Genomic DNA, 21,756 nt, shown 5'->3' with positions numbered 1-21,756 from the left:
ATAATTTCCATAATATCATATCTAACTTTAAATATTATACGACAATATTATACAACTTTCCCGTTTATATGCTTCCGTATTACTTTTATATACAGAACTTTCGCGTGTTACTTTTTAACGACAAAAGCTCTGATCAATTGAACTAAACTTCAGGGAATTGTAATAAACAGTTTACATGAAAAATATATTTCTTGGTTAGTTTTAAATAATATTTATTTCAACCAAAATTAAACTTTACTTATAAAGATATATGATACTAAAACCATCTGATAATCTTCGAAAAGAAACGAAAACTTTAGATCTATCAAAGAATTCATCTCAAGAAATAACGTATAAAAAATGAAAAGAGCTGCTTATAACACTGAAGGGGGAAACAAAATGAAGACGAGACAATGACGCGTAAGAAGCTCGTATATAAAATAACATAGGGTGAAGGACCCTGCATCCTTCCTAGGTTTTGGAATTGAGCCTCCGCGCCGCGGGATTACGGCGCCCACGCAGCGCCCAGCTGCCGGTCGCACACATCAGGAAGGCTGTCGGAACGGCTAACAGACAACGACGACTAACAATTTCCTAGTGACCCACATCGCGCTCTCGATGTGATCTCCCTCCCACGCGGGCAAGCACGGGCTCTCTTTCTCCAATTGCATCTGTATCTGTTGCGCGCAGCGGCGAACGAACGCGCACAGTACGACGGCTGCCGCGAAACTATGAATTCTAATAATATCTTGGATCGATTAGAAAGTTCGCGTTTGTTCCTATTTCTGCCGTTTGTTCGATGCAACACAAAACAAATAGGAGAAAAAATATATTTTAATATATTTCTCGATAATACAAAAGATAGAGCACTTATTATTATTAGGCACTTAATTAGTATACATTTTAATCAAGTCTCCGCTGTTATTATCAGATTATTACTTTGATTAAAATATTTTTTTTTTACATAATACATTGCGTATAAGTGAATTAAGGGCCTCTTTTTAAGGGTCGATACCGACGAGACGTGCGACCGATGTCTCGCCGCGCTATTTTCGGACGCGCGCGCGCGCGTCTCCGTATCGCGACGCAAAATTCTCGAGGCAAGTTGTCCGGTGTCACCATAAAAGCGAGCACGTGCGAGAGTACATGTTCGCCCCGCCGCGAACGCGCCTGCACCTGCGACGGCTCGGAGGATCCAGCTGCGCGATCCACGCTCAACTACGTGTCTTTCTACCTACCGTCCTTCTCTCGTACGCTCTCACCACCGCGATGCGAGTATTTTCGCACTGTAACCGACGGAACGGTTGCGACAATCGACCTTCGGGAGCAACGAGAGGCTCGCTCGCCGTTTTACCGTCGCTCGTTTTACCACCGCCGTTTTTGCAATGAATCATCATTTGCAGCCGGTAGTTTCCGATTAAACAAAGATCGTTTTCTCTCTCTCTCTCTCTCTCTCTCTCTCTCTCTCTCTCTCTCTCTCTCTCTTTGGCTAGACTCCATAGCAACGGAAGAAGCCATGCCTCGACTAGCATGCACGATATTCGAGGGGCATAAAAATTTTTATATAAAAGAATAAAAGTAAAGAAGCATAAAAATTAGAACTATAAAATAGGATAGGATGTAATAACTTAATTATAATATAAAAATGTCTCTAAATTTAATGTGAATTTAATTCAAAAAAATAAAATAGAATAAAATTTCTTTGTTCAAGGCTTCATATTTTCAGAAAAATAATAAACAATATTTCATTTCACTCTTTACACTTATTTCTTTCATAAAGTTTCACAACTCTTTGATATTTTCATTTTGGATGAAAGCACATTTTTTTTTCTCAACACAGATTCGCATGCAACGTGTCTATCTATCGAATCTGGCTGAATGCAGCATCAAACTGGAGCAGTGGAGTAAATCTAACGTAAGTTACGACAGAGAGGACAAGACGAGCGGATGGTCCAGCGCGACTCTCGCAATAGCGCATTGTCGTGCACGCCGCGGCACGGAGAATGTCCGCGGTCTCTCTTTCTCTTTCGCTTGCCACGCGGTGCAGCGTGTGCAACGGTACCTCCCACTCTGTTGCATCCGCGAAAGAGCCGCCGCCGCCGCCGCCACCGCTGCCGCCGCCGCCGCCGCCGCCGCCGCCGAGTCGACTCGACTCACAACTCGACTCGACTCGACTCGACTCGATGTTGTGAGCGTCGAAGCCGCGCTGTGCTACACGGTGCGCAGCGTGATGGACAATGGATGGATGCAAAGCCCTGCGCGCGTGCGCGCGCGGTTGCATAACGGACTACGCGAACTAATTCTCGCTCGGCGTGCGACGGGGAACAGAGGAGCGAGTTTCATGACCTGAAACCACGGCGTTATCTCCAATCTTCTTAAAATAGATCTGGTAATGTCGAAAAAAAAAAGTGGAAGCGCCACTGCGAGATAGCGTATAGATAGATAAGCGAGTATGTACTTAGCCTACTTTGACAAGGCTATGATTTCGCGAATAGGAATTATCTTCGACGCGATGCGACGCGACGCGACGCGACGTAAAGTCGAAAGCTACGCTCCGAGTTAGCCCGTTAATAGATATATCGATATAGCACGTATATAGATATCGAGACTTTTCTCGGAAGTTGCTCAATCGAGAATTTCTTGAGTTAAAAAAAACTGAGAGAGATTTCAAAACTATAAAATCCCTTATATCTAACGATTATGATTGATTATCTATATCGTGCAACGATATCAGTATCGACTTTTTCCTCGATTTTCAACGTTACGTTATTATATATTGGAAATCAAATCTGGAGCTTTTATTATACTACAGAGTTCTCGATGAAAATCGACAGAGAGAAAATAACCCTTGAATAATTAATATTAATACGCTTGACGTGGTCGTCCTATTAGGAGATATAAATGTCGGTCTTTCGCTTTTTCGATGTTAAATACGTCGGAAGCAAATCTAATATTTCTGTCAAATAAACGCAAATAATCTTGATCTCAGGGAATGACATTACCGGGCTAGTTATTGTTGTTTATAAGCCTAAAAATACGACAACCGGGATGCACGTGCATCCGAGTGCAGCGACAGATGCATCTCCGTAGCACGCGCCAACCATGCAGGTGTGTACACCACGTGATGTACAACACACGGCTAAAATCTTGTCGGACAAGGTGTCCGTCGGTGGATACAACGTCTCTTGAACCGTACTCTTTCTCGTAATCTCGTTAATCTTCCCTTAAATCGATCGATTAAGGTCGCGACGGCATTATTTCGATCGTCCAATAAACGATGACGTGCGTAACGTGGATAAAAACGTGGAATAAGGAAGAAGAAGACTAGCGAATTATTAATTATATTAACGAATAATTTGATTGCACATTGTATATGTTGATGTCTGTTTTCAAAGTACTATTATTGGATTGGTCATATCAACGACATTCGACACAGGAATCAAAATAATATCATGTTATGTCCTGTAAAGAATATATTGTTTCTCGTATTGTGGTTGAAACATTCGTCGCTTTAAACCCCATTAAATTTTAAGAGAATTGAAAATATCTTACGACAAGTTGAAAAATTGTTTTGTTATTTAGACAACTTCTAAATAATAAAGAAGAATAGATAAACGATGGAAAATATAAACATTTTTATAAATTTATCATCCAAAGTTGTTAAAAAGCCACATTATTGAATATTTTTTTCACACTTCATCATCAAAAGGTCATTCTTATTAGTTCCATTTCATCATCATCAAATAAAAAGGCTTCAAAATTAAACAAGTTAAAAGTCAACACTTTCGGACAAACGTATATTAAATTTCGTATATTAATATATCGTATATTAATATATCGCTTTGCGTCTGATATGATTTATTCTCAAACGCAAATTTATAACGTGTAACGTTATATCCAGCTTTAAAAATGCACAGGAATATAACATGAAATTCTTCCCATTTCTGTTTTAATGTGACATTTGCTTATCAGTGACGTTTAGCTTATTAGTGACGTTATCAGAACGTTTAGTAGACTATTACATTTAGATTATCGGATTATCGTTTAGCATAACTATATCTTATACTTACTTGTATCCATTATACGTTACATTTAATCTTTATTCCGAATTTTCATTTCCAAAATTTAATATTTATTCCTAATATTTCTTCCATTATGCATAGGATCCTGCTTAAACTTTGACAGGGGAGTTTTCTGCAAAATCAAAATTTTTGAAAGGGCCTGGATAAATTCGCGACTGCGACGAATAAAGACGAACGATTACGACGTGGAAGCAACCGAAGAGCGTCAGGACGGAAAATCGCGCGCTCGTATTTGTATTACATTATGCGCGCATACATTATACGCCGTCGAGAAAGATCGACAGAGGTGATAGACTTGCGCATCGCTAAACGCCGCGACCGCCCTCGATAACATCGCGACAGCCGGACTTTGGAAGAGAAGCAGGCGACCCCTCACCTCTCTTAATTAGCTCCTTTAGGAAACCTTCGATCGCGATCACTCCTTAACGATCTTCCTTACTGGCGTAGATTGCAGCTAAATATAATCGTTATCGTCAATGTATAATTTTCATACCCTTATCGCACATCCCCTGTTATCCTTTACTATTGTTATAACCTTATAATTAACGAAGTTACCTTATATCTTGTTGTCTGTAATATGCAGTCGTATCTCGATTATTTCAGGCGCTAATTAGGCCAACGTTCGATTATCCGCGCGTTATTATCTCCATTATGTACCAAAATAACGCAAACAAATAAATACCCGATTGTCACAAGTGCATACAAATTTATCCCCTTAGATAACATTAAATCGAGTCTTATTTAATCTCAATCAAAATCAGAAGCTTCATCAAATATTAATAATGCATTTTCCCTCGATGGCAAAACACATATTTTAACGTGAAATTTACTTATTTATGTCCCCACAGTATATCTATCAGAAAATTAAACATTCCGTTGCGCGCGCGCGCACACACACACACACACACACACACACGCGCGCGCGCGCGCGCGCTCCACACAAGCGCACACATACAGCGAGTAATAATGTCAGACTCCACTTGTGATAATAACAACAGCGAGCTCTCGACTCGGCGCATCTTACGTCGCGCGTCGTGTTCCTTGAAAGAAAGGAAAAAAGAAGAAATGAGAACCGTTACGTTCGCGGTCGCAGTTCTCCGCGGCACGGATGCACCTTTTGCACGTGCACGCTTCCTGTGCAACTGGTGGCGCGGACTCTTTTGCTTAAAGGAAGGAAAAGGCTCGGGTCGCGCTGTAAACAGGTGATCGATACGTCTCGTTCGCGTGCGTGCGTGCGTGCGTGCGTGACGTCCATTAATGGAACATGTGGGTACATCGATGCGCGGAATCGTTCTCGCAAAGTCGCATATAGAGACGAAAACAACTCGCGGCTATCGGGAACTTCTCAATTAACGCGGTTTACTGATCGACGCGCGCGCACACACACCTGTTCAATTTCTCGCCGTTTATCGCTTATGTATATATTATCCTCCGTCAACTTTAATTTGTTCTCGTCCGTCTGAAATGAGGCGTATAAACAAGAGCGTAATGCAATTACAATGTAATCTCCATAATCGAATTTTAGTATCGCGGCACGTCATCACGCGCACTCAACCCGTATTTGCGTGGGACATCATCGTGTACACTCGTGCATATGATGCGACAATCTTACATTCGTTGAATTTCACATTCGCATGTATTCGCAGTTCCGAACAGAATGAGCGAACGCGTGAGCGTTCTTTGCCGCGCGTACGGCATCCGAACTTTGTTCGAGCGGATTCGAGTGTTTACCGCGATACACTCGCTGGCAGGTGATGCGCGCACACCTTTTATGATACAACGGAATGATACATAAACGTATTCCGATTGTGCGGTTAAGGATCATCGTGTCGCGACACTATATCCATAGTTACATCTGTAGGCATGATAAAGGCCTTAACCGTCGCTGGACGGCCACTTTTCGAACGAGTCGATACGTGTCTATACATGATGCAGACACATACGTGCGATCACACAAAGGATAAACCGTATAACACGACGTTGACAACCTTCGATATTTCTGTATCGCGTGCCCTTCTAATGGAGCGATGCAAATCTTTGTTGTCTCAAGTAACTTAATACAGAGAGAGACCCGCATGCAATTGCGGAATCTTTTTCCATTACAAGATTAGGCTGGAGAAATGAGACAAATGTTGTCTCGCAAAAAGCGCAAATAACATTACTGGACGTTGACAAATTTTTTTCATCATGTGTCTTTTATTTTCTTTAGAACTGGGTCTTTTAGAACTGGGTCTCTCATGTAAACGAACACCAAGACCGTTTGCTTATCGGAAACCGAAAATTTATTCGTTGTAATACATGCGGGGGCTATTTTGTATTTTAACACGCGGTAGAGTATCTCATAGCGTTTAGGCTGCTTAATCGGAGAGGAAGGGGAGAGAGGAGAGGGAGAGAAGGAGGGCGCGTGCCACAAGCGCGTCCGGAGCGCAGCAAGTCGAGAATGCACCTGTCCACCATCTTGGTCCCACTCTCTCCGGGCCCGTATGGCATCTCGCGGTCGGTCGGCAGCAAACGGCGGCGACGGCGAGAGGGCTGGACATAGAGGGGAGGAAGGAAGAGGACAAGAGAAGAAGAGAAGGAAGAAAGGCAAAGGTGAGAGCGGGACGCAGGAAGCGCCCGAGACAGGATGTGGGCAGCTGTTTACCAGCTGGAGGATGATACACCTCGATGTTGCGCGCTTACGAAACCCGTATACGTGGACCTTCGGGGTACGAGAAAAAAAGTATCGAAACCTCGATCCAATATCGTTATTTTTATGTCGACTGTCTTTTTTTTTTAACATCGATCTCATTCCGGTACATTTTAAAATGTCTCTAAACTAGATTTCCGTTTCACTTTCAGATAATTTCCTGTAGTTTAATTTACATTTTTATCTTAATTCGATATTACGTTACTATCTCCAAAATGTTTTTTGACACATTTTGATTTTTATCTATCGGCGCATTTAAAAATTGAAATTTTGAAATGTTTTTGTTCAGTCTTATCCTGTATCAACGCTTTCGAGACATTTTTAAGATATTTCAAGTTTTATATTTTCAAGCAAAGTGGAAACGAATCGCGAAGCAAGCAGGTGCGCGATCGACGCGTCTAGTTTTCCCATCAGGAAATTTATCAGCCACCCTCAACATTTCCCATCTCGGTCTCTTTTTCTCTTCACAATACGTTTTTCATGGCGCCCTTCCGGCAATGAAACAGCCGTTCCTTGCCGCGATCTTTTCGAATGGTTCCCTTCACACAAAGTGGACCACTAGTTAAGTTTTTGTTGGCTTCCACCATTTGCGCTCCTTTCCTCTCCACCCTCGTCGTCGACCATCACCTTCACCTCCTCTTCCTCCCCTCCCCCTGCCATCTTTATCCCTGGCTTTCTCTTGTCCGATCAGAATCCCGATCCCGGATCGGCTCGAAGGCGGATTCATACGGTCGATCGGATCCCCTTTGTACTTTTCAAAAATGCCCTCGAGCTGCACCTGGGGTAAACGAGACAAGAAGATAGTTCACTCTTTAGGATCTTTGAATCCTCGATCTCCTTCAGTATAACGTCTACCTCGCTTTCGTCGCAATTTTCTCAATTTACCTCTTGTACCTATCTAATTTTGTCTAGGTAAATCCCCATCTTAATTTCTATTATATCTCCTCGAACGTAGGTAAACATAGACATTTCAATGCTGTTTTACCTGAGGTAAAGGAGACAAGGAGGTAGCCTAAAGTTCCCTGAGATCTTTAAATTCAGAATCTTTCTCGGCATAATATTTATCTTAGCTTGCGTTGCAATTTTCGCGTCTTTTCTCAGCTTATTTCTTATAACTGTTCAATCTCGCCTCTAATCCTTTACTTTAAGTTTTGCTATATTTTCCTTTGGAAGACAAGCAGTTAAATATTGATGTTTCGCTATTGCTTTAGCTGGAACGAGAGAAAAAGACAGTCTAAAATTCTATGTTATAAATTCCCGGTTTAATTTAACAAAATACTTCTCCTATTTCATCATTGTGTTTTATATTTTAATATTTCTTATTATTTTTTATTTTTTAGTACTTTTTATTTTTTAATAATTTTTTTATTAATATTTTTATTATTCAGTAAGTTGATCTTACATCAGTTTTATCATCATCTTATTTCTTTTTTTATTTCGCAATACATTTTAATTCTCAAAATATTTATTTTGTCTTATAAAATATTTGTCAAATTTCTTCAAACATTCTTAAATCTCTCTCGTTCTGATTTTTTTGTCTCGCAATAGAGAAGGAAAGGGAAAGCAAAAGCAAAGGGGATGAAGTCCCGAAGTTTTAATTCTATACAATGGATCAGGGCCCAGTCTGTCTCGTCGTCCTTCTCGGCCGTCCGTTTTGTGTCCTTCTCCGCACTGTCCCCCTTCCCAGTTTCTTCTCTTCGCCCTGCGCGCCCTCGCAGAATAAAATATTCTGCGGGCCCGCCGAGGGCGAGGGCACGCACGAAACCTCGTCTGTAAAATGCGCCCACGTACAACAAAGACTTCGAGATGTAGGTGGCCTCCTAATTTTTTATTGGCTGCTTTCTTTTCCCTCGGGCCCCTTATACTCGCCTGTAGGGATCCTCGTTTCTCAGGAGGAGGACCTATTCAAGGTCTCGTGCTATTAAGGCAAATTTACACCGTTCTCTTCGGAACGCAGTCTTGCAATTAAGTCATTGAAACATTTCTTTACATATATTTATAATAAAAAATATTTTTTAATGTAAATTTGTTTCTTTACAAATTATCGAAAAAAGGAATATATGTATGTATATATATATATATATCACATATACACTTCCTCCCGCATTACAATGGTTTAATAATTGAGGAGTTTGGATTAATTTTTTAAAAATAACCAATAGTATGTTGAAAGCGCAAAAGCCACGTAATTGAATTAAAACTGTTCTTCCTGGGAGTTCTCCTAATCATCGTCATTAAGGCAACAATTATTATGCGTAATCGTCTAACGGTGGCACGGTCGCAGCATCCAATAACGTCAGCGAGAGAACACACAGCCTAACCTAGCCCAACTTGTGTGGACGGTAGAAGGGAGAAGTGAGAGTACCCCGTCGGGGTTGCTGGAAACAGGCAGTGGAGGGAGATAACCAGCAGAGTCTCATCGATTTTCGCGCATCGCGCGGACGAATTCCGCGCAAATAGGCAAGTTCGCGTTCTCACTGCACTTTCGACGCGAGGAACGCGGTCATTTCTCTCTCGTTTCGCGTTTAAGTGGCGGACATACATAAAGGCTGCTCATTTTTAAAGCGACGCATATAAAAGGGCGGAACAGTATTTTCTGTTTATCTTAAATCTGTTATGAAAAAAATTTCATCTTTTAATATGAAAAGATTCAAAACTGAAAATACAGATTTTCTCTCGCAAAAACTTCAGCTTTGAAATGGAATAACAAGCTGATGTTTGAAATTTATATTTACATCTACATGGAGACAGAAAGGCGAATGTTGAAATGACTCATTTCGATGAAAATAAAATATTCGCGGGAGAAATGACCGAGTTTGGGATTGCAAAAATGACATCTCGAGAACGAAGCGTCGAAAGGCAGCAAATAAACGGGTCAATACTCAGAACGGCACATCGGCTTTAACGCCCGACGACACCGAGGGAGGCGAACAGCCTCGAAGAGGGCGAGGGAGGATGTTCACCCCTTCGTGGTCGCGAAGCGGAAAAAATCGTCACCCTCCCCTTCGATCGGCGACAGAGAAAATTGCTATCGCTATATAGGAAGGATTTCAAACAACATAAAACTGAGATATTAAGTAAAGAATATCAAATTAAGTTGATATAAAATATTTTATAAGATATAAAAGAATATAAAAATTATTATAACGTGGTAAAAATTATTAGATTATCAAAATGAAATCTGAATAAAAAATTAAGTTCTTTTCAAAATTATATTGAAAACATCGCATTAAATATATTTGTGTGATATACGTAAGAGGGGGAGAGGAAGGGGGAGGAAGGGTATATTAAAATGTAAAACATCCAAATTAAATATTCAAATGTATAAAATCACAAATTAAAACAAAACCCCAAGCTTAAAATGAAGTTTGCATTACGTATGCTAAATTCAGGCTGAAACTCAATTTGAATTCGATTAAGCTTAATTCGGATCGTGACTCGAGGCGGCGTAGTTGCCGTAGTTGAAACTTATTGTTTCGCGTCGCGGACTGATGCGTGTCGAGATTCTTTCAAGGTTGTACACTGCGACGGCAATCGATGACGCGACAGTGCGTTATCGTCGGCTGCCGGTCGCCGGTGCATCGTATCGCATGCGACGCGACGCAGCGAGTACCGTTGCATCGGCCTGCAGCGGAGAGATAGCGAGAGAGGAGAGTGGAGGAGGCAAGCGCGAGCGAGAGAGAGCGAAAGAGCGAGAGAAAGCGAGAGAGAGAGAGAGAGAGAGAGAGAGGGGGGGGAGGGGGGAGGGAGGGAGAGGAGAGCATTGAATGGAATAGCGAATTGACTCGACGGAGGGAAATTACAGTCCTTTCCCTGCCACGCCTCTCTTGCACGCTTCATCGCGATTGTGCAACTGTCGTCACCGTCAAAGATATCGACGGACACAGAGAAAGGATGCCCGATAAGCTAGTCGGTCTCGTTCCCGATACGCTAACCGATAAACTCTGCGTCGCGTTTTTCGTTCTCAAAACTGAAGCAAGTAGAGCAATATCGGATTAATTTTAAATGTCTAAATGGCTTTGAATTAATCTCTAATTCGTCGGTTTTCTCTCGCCTGCGTATAAAATTCCAAAAGTCGTGACTTCGTCCAGAAATACAAACAAGAAATACAAAAAGGAGATAAATATTTTCTGTCCCCTGTTCCATGTTCTATTTTTTTTTTTTTTTTTTTAAGGCAACTTCTGCGGAATATGATTTTTCAAATTTTAGCAAATTCGTGAAAATGTATAGAAAATTGAGAAACTCGAAATATATTAAGATTTTAAAATTAATGTCACAGAAACAAATTCAAAAAAGAGTGGAAAAATTGAATTCTTTAACAATAAACATTTTCTAGATGAATTAGCAAAATATAAAATCGTAGAGATAAAACGTATATCACGCATGTATGTAAGAAAATTTAAAAGAGATTTCTGTGCGTCTTAGATACGAAAGAGATCTCGCGGAGAGAGAAAGAGGGGGAGGGGGTACGATTGCGAAATCTATTTATTGCTAAATCCAGACTGAATCTCTCAAGGGGAAGCGATATCCAGTGACAGAGGGTGATACGATAAACGATTCGTCCATTTCGATTGGACGAGGGTGAAGAGCGACGAGCATTTGTAACCCTTCGCGGCGCACGGAGGTTTCCGAGAACTGCCCCTTCGCGTAAACACGTGATCACCTTCACGGAAGTATAATACCGTTTCCTCCTTCCTGTTGAGCTCCATAAAACGCGAATTGTACGCATCGATTTTAACTGTGCACTTCTCCATTGCGTGCGCACGTTGCCGATTATGCGACACACGTGTACAGTCGGACATACCAGAACTCTCTTTGTTTAGTAACCTTTGTACAGATTTCAATGGAAGGAACATATGCGCTGCGGAAAGCTCTTTGCGCAATATAACAATAAATGTGTGTTTAAAAAAAATATTACCTCTTTTTATTATTACATTCAAAGCTGAAACGTTACTTTTTATAGATTTATAAAATAAATGTATAATTATATTATATAATAATTTTATTATTATATAAAAGATAAATATTGAATGTTTATGTAGAAAAATGAGTCGTGTGTGTGTGTGTGTGTGTGTGTGTGTGTGTGTGTGTGTGTGTGTGTGTGTGTGTGTGTGTGCGCGTGCGTGCGTGTGTGTGTAATTACTCTCCTTCGTCTTACCATTTCTTTTCTTTTCAGACGTTAAACATTCGCATGAAAGGCTTCGTTCTTGCCCTTCGTCGAGATCGAAATGGTTAACACGGGCACTTATTTACGGTTTCGGGCAAATATTAAGCTTGCCCATTAGGCATTAATGGTGTTTGCTAATCGCCGTGGTAACCATGGCCGGCGCATTAGTCGTTTGCATTACTAATGCCGTACTTGAACGACAGCGACGACACTTTCGACCTTCGAGGTGTGCATCGCGCGCGCAATTACTGCCCGGAGGAGAACGTAAATTTGCTTTTCTTTTCGCAGGCGATTCACAATTGCCATTGTAACCGAAATAGCATGAAAAAACGATATTTTAGGAGGACAACGTTGATAATCACTTGGCTTTTGAATCGCCGTCTTCTAAAAGACTTGCAACTTAAATAGATAAATTTGAATACTGTAGAAAAAAAATAACAGTTTTCCAAAAGAAGAAGATTTAACAAAATCAAAAAGTGTATCAAGTGCCTCAAAAAAAATATAATAATTTTGCAAGATGTTAAAAAATGTTTATGCATCTAATACACGCAGAATAAATTAATTTTATAAAAATCGTTTTATAAAATCGAGAATGAAATCTTGGGAATATAACGTTTCCCATTCGCAATCGCTCGGTATACATTTTTGTCCTCTCGGACTGAGAAAATTTCATATGCGAGCTCCCTTTTCTGATGCGGTGACACGTTCGAATGGCAGTCAGTCAGTCAGCGGATAGATCGAGCTCGACGACGACGTCTGTTAACGGCGAGCGAGCAAAGCGAATGCGAACGGCATTCGCATTATCGCTGTTATGCCGTACGTACATAGCTAGCAAGAACGCGCAACGCACGCAATAGCTATCGAATGGGAGGTAAAAGCGAGACTGCGAAGACGGCCGGAACGAAACGAAGGCCTACCTTCCGGCATGAGGAAACGATGCACTCTTGGCTCACAAAGCTTACGGGTGTCTATTTAAATCCAGGAATTAATTGACACGCTCACTGACGCCGAGTCTAAATTTAAACCGCCAAAAAAATAGTGGCATGATAGAAAGAAAGACGAGAGAAGAGGAGAGGAAAGGGAGTATTTTAAGTACAAATAAAATTAATTATATAAATTATTCCGCTAATATAGAGATAAATACTTTTAGCTAAATTATCGATTTGATTAATAAAGTAGGATCAATAAAGTTGAATGAATCTCCATTAAGAAGAGATAAACTCTAATAGAAATCTTTTTGGTTTAATAAAATCCCAATAAAAAAAATAATGAAAGAATATCTTCCTACGATAAGTTAATTGTTTTAAAGTAATTTTGTCTAAGTTTATCTTTGCTAAGAGAAAAAAATCGATTTCGTTCCTCGAGAGATTCATCAAAATGTTTTTTTTTTTTTTTTTTTTTTTCGAACACTCTGTATAGCTAACAGCGGACGTGCTAGGAGACATACGGAGAACAATGAAGCGCACGGTCACAAACACGCACGCACGCACGCACGGATGTATGGACGCACGTATGCACGCACCGCGCATACGAAGATGACGTAAGCGCTGATTACGCGTCGTCGTTGTGATGACGGGCTCGCCGTGGCTCGGCGACTCGTGTTGCATGTGCAACACGACGTTCACAGAATGCGGCAAAGTGCCGCATCGAGCGTGCGTGCGTGCGTGTACGTGTGTATGTGTGCATGCGTGTGATGCATCGCGAGCTCGTGCGCGCGATCGAAGGACGAGGCCTTCAAGTACGTATCGCGCGCATATAAAGCGCGACCAATACATACATACACATGTATATACATGTATATATTTTTATATACATATATATATATATATATATATATATATATATATATATATATATATATATATAAGTGTACGACATCGTCAGCTGACAAGAGGAACCAGGCAAAGCAAGAAGAGAATCCACTGCCTTCTCATTGAAATGTTCTCGCAAGATGGAAAGAAAGAGAGAGACAGAAAGAGAAAAAAAGAAATTAGTAAGAGATAGAAATGAAAATATATTTTCGATATTTTATTAATATATTTGAGATTATGAAACCGATTTCGGAAAAAAACAACTTTAAATTTATCAAAGAATCCGAGAAATATAAACTGTAATGTTTTGTTTAGAAAATTGAGGAAAGAAATGAGACGTTTTATTCACGATAGAATGCAACGAAACTACATACCTATATTGATATGTAGTCCGAGTAAAATATTCTTGTCAGCAAGACGAGCCCGATGTTGTTGAAATTTTCTGCTTGCACGATAAACAATCGGCGCGTGTTGCATGGTGATGACGCAAGATTCGTGTGCATCGATTGACAAACTTTACGACTCAGCCGAAGTAACTGCATGTTTTTTATTTCGAAAGCGAGAATTACTTTTTTTTTGTCCGTGACGACAACGAAGAAAAATCGATCGATCATCGTGGCATTGTGACCACGTGACCGAATGATTTTTCTTTATGTATATATATATATATATATATATATATATGCATCATGAACAAACGTAAGGCTTTTTTCCCCACTCCGCGCGTACTATGCCATCGGAAATTCCTCACCGGAATTATAACGGTTTCGATCCCTGCTTCGAGGCCAGGACGAATCTCATTCCGAATTTAGACGCGACGCTCGCGAGCGCGCAGCGTGGAGAATATCGATCAGGCGAGTATTATCGAACCAGCCGTCAGTTCTACCGGGTGTCCCGAAATGAGGATGCTCTATAGAATAAAGCGCCTATCGCGCGAGCCATCTTTCGAAGCGCCGACAATAGCTCGGTAATTGACACGGGGACTCAAATGAGAGACGCTGCGTGAAGAATGATTGTTTGAACTTCACTTTAGAAAAAGATCTCGTCAGACCGCACCGCGGGAGGGCGCGTGATTTCAATTAGGTCCAGCGCTTTTCCGAAATACATAAACCAGTTATTTGTTTCATTGTTCAAGTCACGTCACGTCTTGGGGTGTTGTACGTGAAATTCAGTTATTCAGTTTCAGTATTTTTTTATGAAATGTATTTTGTGTATATGTGTGTATATGTGTGTGTGTGTGTGTGTGTGTGTGTGTGTGTGTGTGTGTGTGTGTGTGTGTGTGTGTGTGTGGTGTGTTCAATTATATACAATTGTATATCAAAATATTACACACGTACACAAATATAAAGCAAATAATGAGGCAAGATGATGTTTTTACAAAAGTACCGCTGCGATGTTTTGCGATTTCTCGAGCGAGACAAATTTGTGAAAACAAATGAAAATGGAAACGGTCATGTAACGTCGTTCTATGTTTACAAAATCAGATATGATGTAACAAAAACGATAGCAATTAAATTCTGCGCGATGTATCAGCATTCTCATAATATCACGTTATGACAACATCAACTAACGTACACAAACGTAATTATGCAAAATTGTAATACATAACTACATTTCGTCGTAAAAGAATTGTGTAGTCAATTCATCGGAGATTGATTTGATTTCTTCTCTGAGATTAAAAAGTCCTATGTCCAGATTTAAATGAGCCTGTTTTTAGCCTAACTAAGAGCAATACACAGCTCTTTCATTTTCGGAATCTCGGCTTAGTCGTAGAACTAAACGCAACGGAACGGAGCCGCTGCATCGACGCGACGACCTAAGCGAAGTTAGGTTTCAGCGCGCAACACAAAGGGAAGAAGGGACACAAGGGCGAGGAGGTGGTGGCGGAGGGAGAAGGAGGAGAACCCAAGAGAGTGCAGCGCGGTCGGGGGAGAGCGCCATTCGAGGGAGGGCTGTTGAACTTTCAGGGTCACTCCCATGGGCCCCTCGCGCGCGGAAGAGAGAAAGCGAGAGGAAGACGTAGGAGACGCGGGGAGGGAGAGAAAGAGCGAGGAGAGGAGGGGGCGGGCAGGTTGGGCCCCGACATGAAAACTCATTCCTAAGCCGTCTAAGGATGCGCGATTCGGAGACCGAGCAACGGACCGACCGACCGGTCGACCAATTCGTCTCTTCGGACCCCCTTTGGAGCCTCCGGTGTGCGCGATAGACGAGTAGCGTCGCGTCGTCCTTCCCGAATGTGCGCCGCTCACGAAAGCCCGGCGCACATTCGGCACGGAACCAGTTTTCGGGGCTCCGACAAGGGCTCCGATTCTCCGCACCGGGGTCCCCCTCATCTCCTCCCGAGACAATCGGGGGCTGCGAACAGGGAGCGCGAGCGCGGCGAGCCGATCGGCGAAATAGTCAGGGTCGCGCGAAAGCACCGAAGAGATTCACTTTCGGCCGTCCCACTTCTAGATCCGCCACGGGAATTTGCGCTCGTCCAACTCGGCGAACGCGAGAGGAAATGCCGCATAAATGCTGTAGGGAAGAGAAAATCGAGGAAACTCTAACAGACTACGCGAGAGTAAGTCGCATAGACGAAACGTAGACGCCTATAGAACGACTTGACTCTTTCGAATCGCGCGCCGCTGCTATTTTCGTACCGTTTTACTTTCCTTTTAATCCTCCCGGTGCGTCATCCCCGTTACGAGATGAAAATCGAGGTTCGCCCGCGCGGGGATCTTTCAAAAAAGATCCAAGGCTCTCGGGTCTCGCGCGATCAGACAGGATGGCGGGGCAGGAAGTTAACTGTAGTCAGTGACTAAGTGCGAACAAGGATTCCACGTACATGCCGGAAACCGCCAGTTGTCCGCGTGAAAGCGCGCCTATGTGAACGGGGAAAAATTGATAAGAGAGATCGAGATAAGATCGACTTCACAGTCCCGCGCGTCCGACGCCATGTGGCTTCGCAGTAACACACCGAGGGGCCCCTCTTCCCACTCGTGAGAGTTCGAAAGATTACACCGCTTAGCGGTAAATGTGGCCTTCTCTCTAAGTTTACGCTAAATACAGGGGTCTCGGAATCGTCAGTTATTTTTTCCCCCCCCTAGTCTTGCTATTTATTTTTTTTTTTCTCTCAACGAAAATGGTGCCATTTATCGCGATATTTGGCAGATAATAGCCACCCGAGAATGTATAAAAAGATAAATGGAAATGAAGATGTAAATGGATATAAAAATTGGGTGAATTAGAAATAATTATAGAGAGAAATATTATAACAAATATAGTCATTAGTTAATACAATTTTTCCTTAATTTTGTACCTCATACATATCTAGATACATATTCTAGATACATATTCTAGAATTAGTATTTTTGTTTCCAAGTAAATACTTTTTAAATAAATTAAAAAAAATATATAATTTAGACAGTAATATTTAAACAGTAATAAACAGTAATACAAATCCAGATATTCCGTAATCTCTCCGTTTTAGCTTTTCCCACGATAATCATGTTGCTCGCTACAATAATTACTATTATTATCATTATTATCATTTTATCGGTAATTCTATGATTATTGACGTTGAAAGCGCATTATCGGTTGGATAAAAAAAAAATTCTTTTCCACACAACTTATACAATTTCGGATGCGACGTGACAAGAAGGAATCTTTATCTCGACGGAATGGGCGGCGTCGTCATGCGAGATAAGAAACTCGAACGAAAACCTCGGTCGAAAGAGCGTGCGAGCTGCGTACGTATACACAAGAGAAGGACCGTCCGCCGATGTAGGGTCAACGACCGGCTCTCGCTCTCCTCTCTAGTACCTGTATCATCCTCATCTCTCTTCCTCGGGCGGAACGTGCGCGAGCCTAACCGCTAGCGAACGAGTGCGAACGCACATCCTCGTCCTCCTCCTCCTCCTCCTTCTCCCCGCGAAACTAGTCTTACGCGCAAATTACTCCCGCGGGATTCCGCTCGAGTGCTTCGCGCGTCGACATCGAGCCTACGAGGCTATTTCAATTCCCAATTCTACTCAAATCAAACGTTTGTGGAAAAAGGCTAGAATTATCGTTAGAAAAAGATCAATTTAACAGAGCTAATTTATTTGCAGTATAATAATGTACTCATCATAATTTGTCATCCTATACTGATAGAATTATTAAAAAATTTCAAAAGTTAAAGAAAAAAAAATTGCTATCTTTTCAAAGTAAAGCATAAAATATGATAACTGTGGCTCTCTATATTAATAATCCATTACACAATTTTATTAATCTTTAACACTTTTACACGATAGAAATTACGTAACCTAAAACCTTCTCATATTCCTCTGGCGTGAAAGCAGCCTTTTTAGGTGGCTTCGCTTCGCTTTTCAAGTGAGAAAGGGAGAGTGAGAATATCTAAATGGCGTAATTTCGTATTTTTACGGTTAAACTGCGAATGTTAACGCAGTTCGAAAGAATGGCAATGGGAGACAAGAGAACCGATATAAATGCCACACAGCCGATGGGGTTACACGCTTCGAGAGTCGTCGGGGTTAAGTGGCCTCGCCGCTTTCCCGCAGTTAGCGTGAGCGCTGGTCACGTTACTCGCTCTAACGCGGTAAACCGCTCGCTCTAACGCGGTAAACCGCTCGCTCTCGCGCGCTCTTAACCCACTAGAGATATTAATTCGCGCGTGTATCACGCGTGTCAGCTGATCGGTTCTCGCGTGCGTCACGGCGCGCCGTGCCGGCCGGCCGGTCGGCCAGCCGGTAGGCCGGTCGGTCGCTCGGCGAATTGCCGATTGCGATCGCGCATAACGCAATCGCGCATCACTATTAATAACTGTCACTATTAATCACTATTAATCACTATTAATAACTGTCAACAACATGAAATGCAAATACGAGGCGATACCGAACCGCCGCTAATTTTTCCCCGTGCGATTTTTCGACTTTCAATGCGAGAGCGATACGTCGACGCGATCATTTATATCGGTCCATGAAAAAAAGTGATAGCGATCAATCACATCGAAGATTATAACTTTCAAGAAATCGATGAGAGCAGCTTGACTTATCCTTATTTTTGTGAATTTTAAACGGTTTTTGTTAACGCTATTTTTACATTTTGTTCATTTTACGGTTAGATGTAAAATCAACTTTAAAACTGATATGTAGCCAATGTATGTAGCCAATGAGTACCCTTTTCAAGAACGCTAATTCAATTTCAAGTCTCTCTTTTTCCAAATATTTAAACGTTAAATGTTCACCCTTTTGAACGAGATACTCAACAAATATTCATGTAATAAAACGATGAAATCATGTTGTACGATCGTTGGCAGAATTGATAATATTGAAAATTAATATGATTAAAGCGCTCGTGGGTGAAATACCAAAGTGGTGTAATAAAGTGACATTACAAATTCGTTTCTCCTTATAAATCACATAAATCGAGTTTTGCTGTGGTCATTTTTCATTTTGTATATATGACTGCGTGACACAACATGTTTATTTTCCTATTTTTTGATAATATATACAGATTATATATATATATAGATGTTTTTTTTATAACATATGCGTGCAATTTGAATATTTCTCTATTATAGTTTTCTTTTTATTATTTTTATGCTAATTTTATACAATAATAATTTTATAAAACATTTTGCCCATCAATAATTTTGCATAAAATACATTTATATTTTTGTATAACATTTTGCCTCAATAATTTCGCATATAAAATACATGCTTTCATATGAAATTTCGATAAATCATAAATAGATAGTTAATTGCGGCGACCGGCATTTGACATTCTAGTTCATAACGCAGTGTTTTAGAAGCGCACGTTTTATCCTTTCTAAGAGTTCAAAACTCGCCTACTAATAATGTTAATTTCGTCTCCTTCTCTCCCTCTCCCTCTCCCTCTCTCTCTCTCTCTCTCTCTCTCTCTCTCTCGTACACGTTTACGTACATGAACGATTCATCGATCTCGGGGGCACATCGGCGTGCCGAGCTTTGACCGAGAAACAGCCGGGGGGCAGTGATCTTCAACTCGTTCAACAACACTCTGCGAGGTGGCATTGCCTGAATGCCATGGTCAGCGACCGTGAGGGATCGAGAATTTAAATTCTGCGTCGATTCCCACCGGCCCACCGTCTTATTCCGCGGATCCTGCAGTCGCGAGCATAATCTTGCTCGCGTGCGAAAAAAAAGGAGAAAAAAACCAGAAACCGAACCGGCAAGATCGAAAGCCGCACGAGATAAATTTTTATCGAGACATTGTAGCTTTTATATGCGTGTGTATGTACAGTTAAAAGTTTATTCCCCTCGACTATTAATATTTCTTTGACAACTTCTCTGGAACAGCGGGCTGAATGTATGATTCAAGCTTATTGAGTTAATCAAAGAAATAAGAAAAGATATTAGAAACATAAAAAGATATAGAAAACTGAAAATGGTGTAAAGTCACAAATTTAAAAAAATGAGTTACTAGTCTTTTCTATTTAATGAAATAAATCAAATATTTCTTTTTTTTATTTACATCAAGAAAGTCAGTATTTTTCCGTTGTTCTCCACAATCAGATTATATTGATTAATATCACTATATTTTGCAGCCCAAACATATTTCCCAATCACATTTTTCTTTTGCTTTCTTATATCATTAATCATCAGCTTCTAAATCATGCCACGTTAAAAACGACGGAGATTACAAATCGGAGAAAGAAACGCGACCCACTTATCGAAAATACCAACGGTTGACGCATCCGATGGTCTTCGACCTTTCATTATCATCGAGAACTCGAGGCACTTAAACGAACTTGTTGCATTTATCCAAACGCGAGTCACATTAATTAACGACGCCATTAAATATCACTTCCATGTTCATCAGTTCCGATTTCCGCCGCCTTTGATCCTCCCAACGGAGAAAAGTCAGTGATACTGACACACGCCTTTATTAACAGGACATTTTTAAAATATCCCTTTATCCAGGATAACCTCTGTTACCTTTTAATTAACCCGTTAAACTTTAATTAATAAATTGTTACATAAATTATCCACTTGGAAAAAAATTAAAAAGAAAAAAAGATAAAATCTCAAGCATGGCATTCTCCATTCTCGGCGACTCGCGTGAGAATTATTTTCTGCTCGAATTACCGCGATAACGGTAAAAGGTGCAAAGGATTTAACGGGTCTAACACACAAATGCCAAGGTTTAGAGCCGCATTTCGATCTGCGGCTTCGGCTTTTATTCGCTATTTAGAGCAAGGCCTCATCAAGGCCATGAGAGAGCATAATGGCCGGAAGTGCGGCTTCCACGCGAAAACGTCATGTGCATTGCACTAGCCTCCTCCTCACTGCGATTACGAGTTTGCATGATCCGAGGACACTCCTCTTATCAAAGGGAAACTACTTTCAAAGTATTGACGAAAAAATAATTTTTTCAAGTATTTATGAAATATCAAAATTCATTGATACTTAACATATAAACTGGCGACGATAAAATTTATTTCGTTTCTTCAAAAAGTCAGCTTGGCAATAACGAAACGAGAAGCCGCACTTCATACGTTTAACTGAATTCGGTAAATAAGATAATAACAATAAACGGTACTATGAATTTTAAACTGGATTTACATCTGTAACTTTCGCTATACAAATGAAATCACACCCCGGGTGAAACCCGTGTGAAATGTATCGAAAAAAAAAAATATTTGCGGAATATCCCGGGATTATTAAATCTTTCTGTAGCGTCCCACATAAAAGAGTGTCACTTTCATTTTCGAGCTGCAACATAGCCCTGGCGCGATACATCGTGCACTCTTAAAAATGAAACAACGGAAAGGTTTCTACACAGGAAAAGAATATTTCGGCATGTGGAGGCCCTACGTGACGTTGAACGAACGAACGAACAAATGAACGAGCGAGCGAGCGAGCGAGCGAACGAGCCCTCCGTAGAGTTGCGCCCTGCGCGCATGCCGCTTGCACGGCAAAAGGGTCAAAGGACGAGCGGCGAGCCGAGGGCGGTACACGAAAGCGTCGTCCCCGAGGCATCGATCGGAGCACTGGCCAAAAATTC

General features: G+C 41.2%; 1 protein-coding gene across 3 annotated transcripts in view; it reads right to left on the bottom strand.

The window, feature by feature from the left end:
- The window catches only part of Utx (Utx histone demethylase), a 63,336-nt gene that overhangs the window by 23,102 nt on the left and 18,478 nt on the right, over window positions 1-21,756 (bottom strand). The window lies entirely within an intron of this gene.

The sequence above is a fragment of the Pogonomyrmex barbatus genome, unplaced genomic scaffold, assembly GCF_055798465.1.
Source record: "Pogonomyrmex barbatus isolate J1 unplaced genomic scaffold, ASM5579846v1 scaffold2, whole genome shotgun sequence".
Taxonomy (NCBI): Eukaryota; Metazoa; Arthropoda; class Insecta; order Hymenoptera; family Formicidae; genus Pogonomyrmex; species Pogonomyrmex barbatus.
Note: the sequence above shows the minus strand (reverse complement) of the source record. Positions and strands in the feature narration are given on the sequence as shown.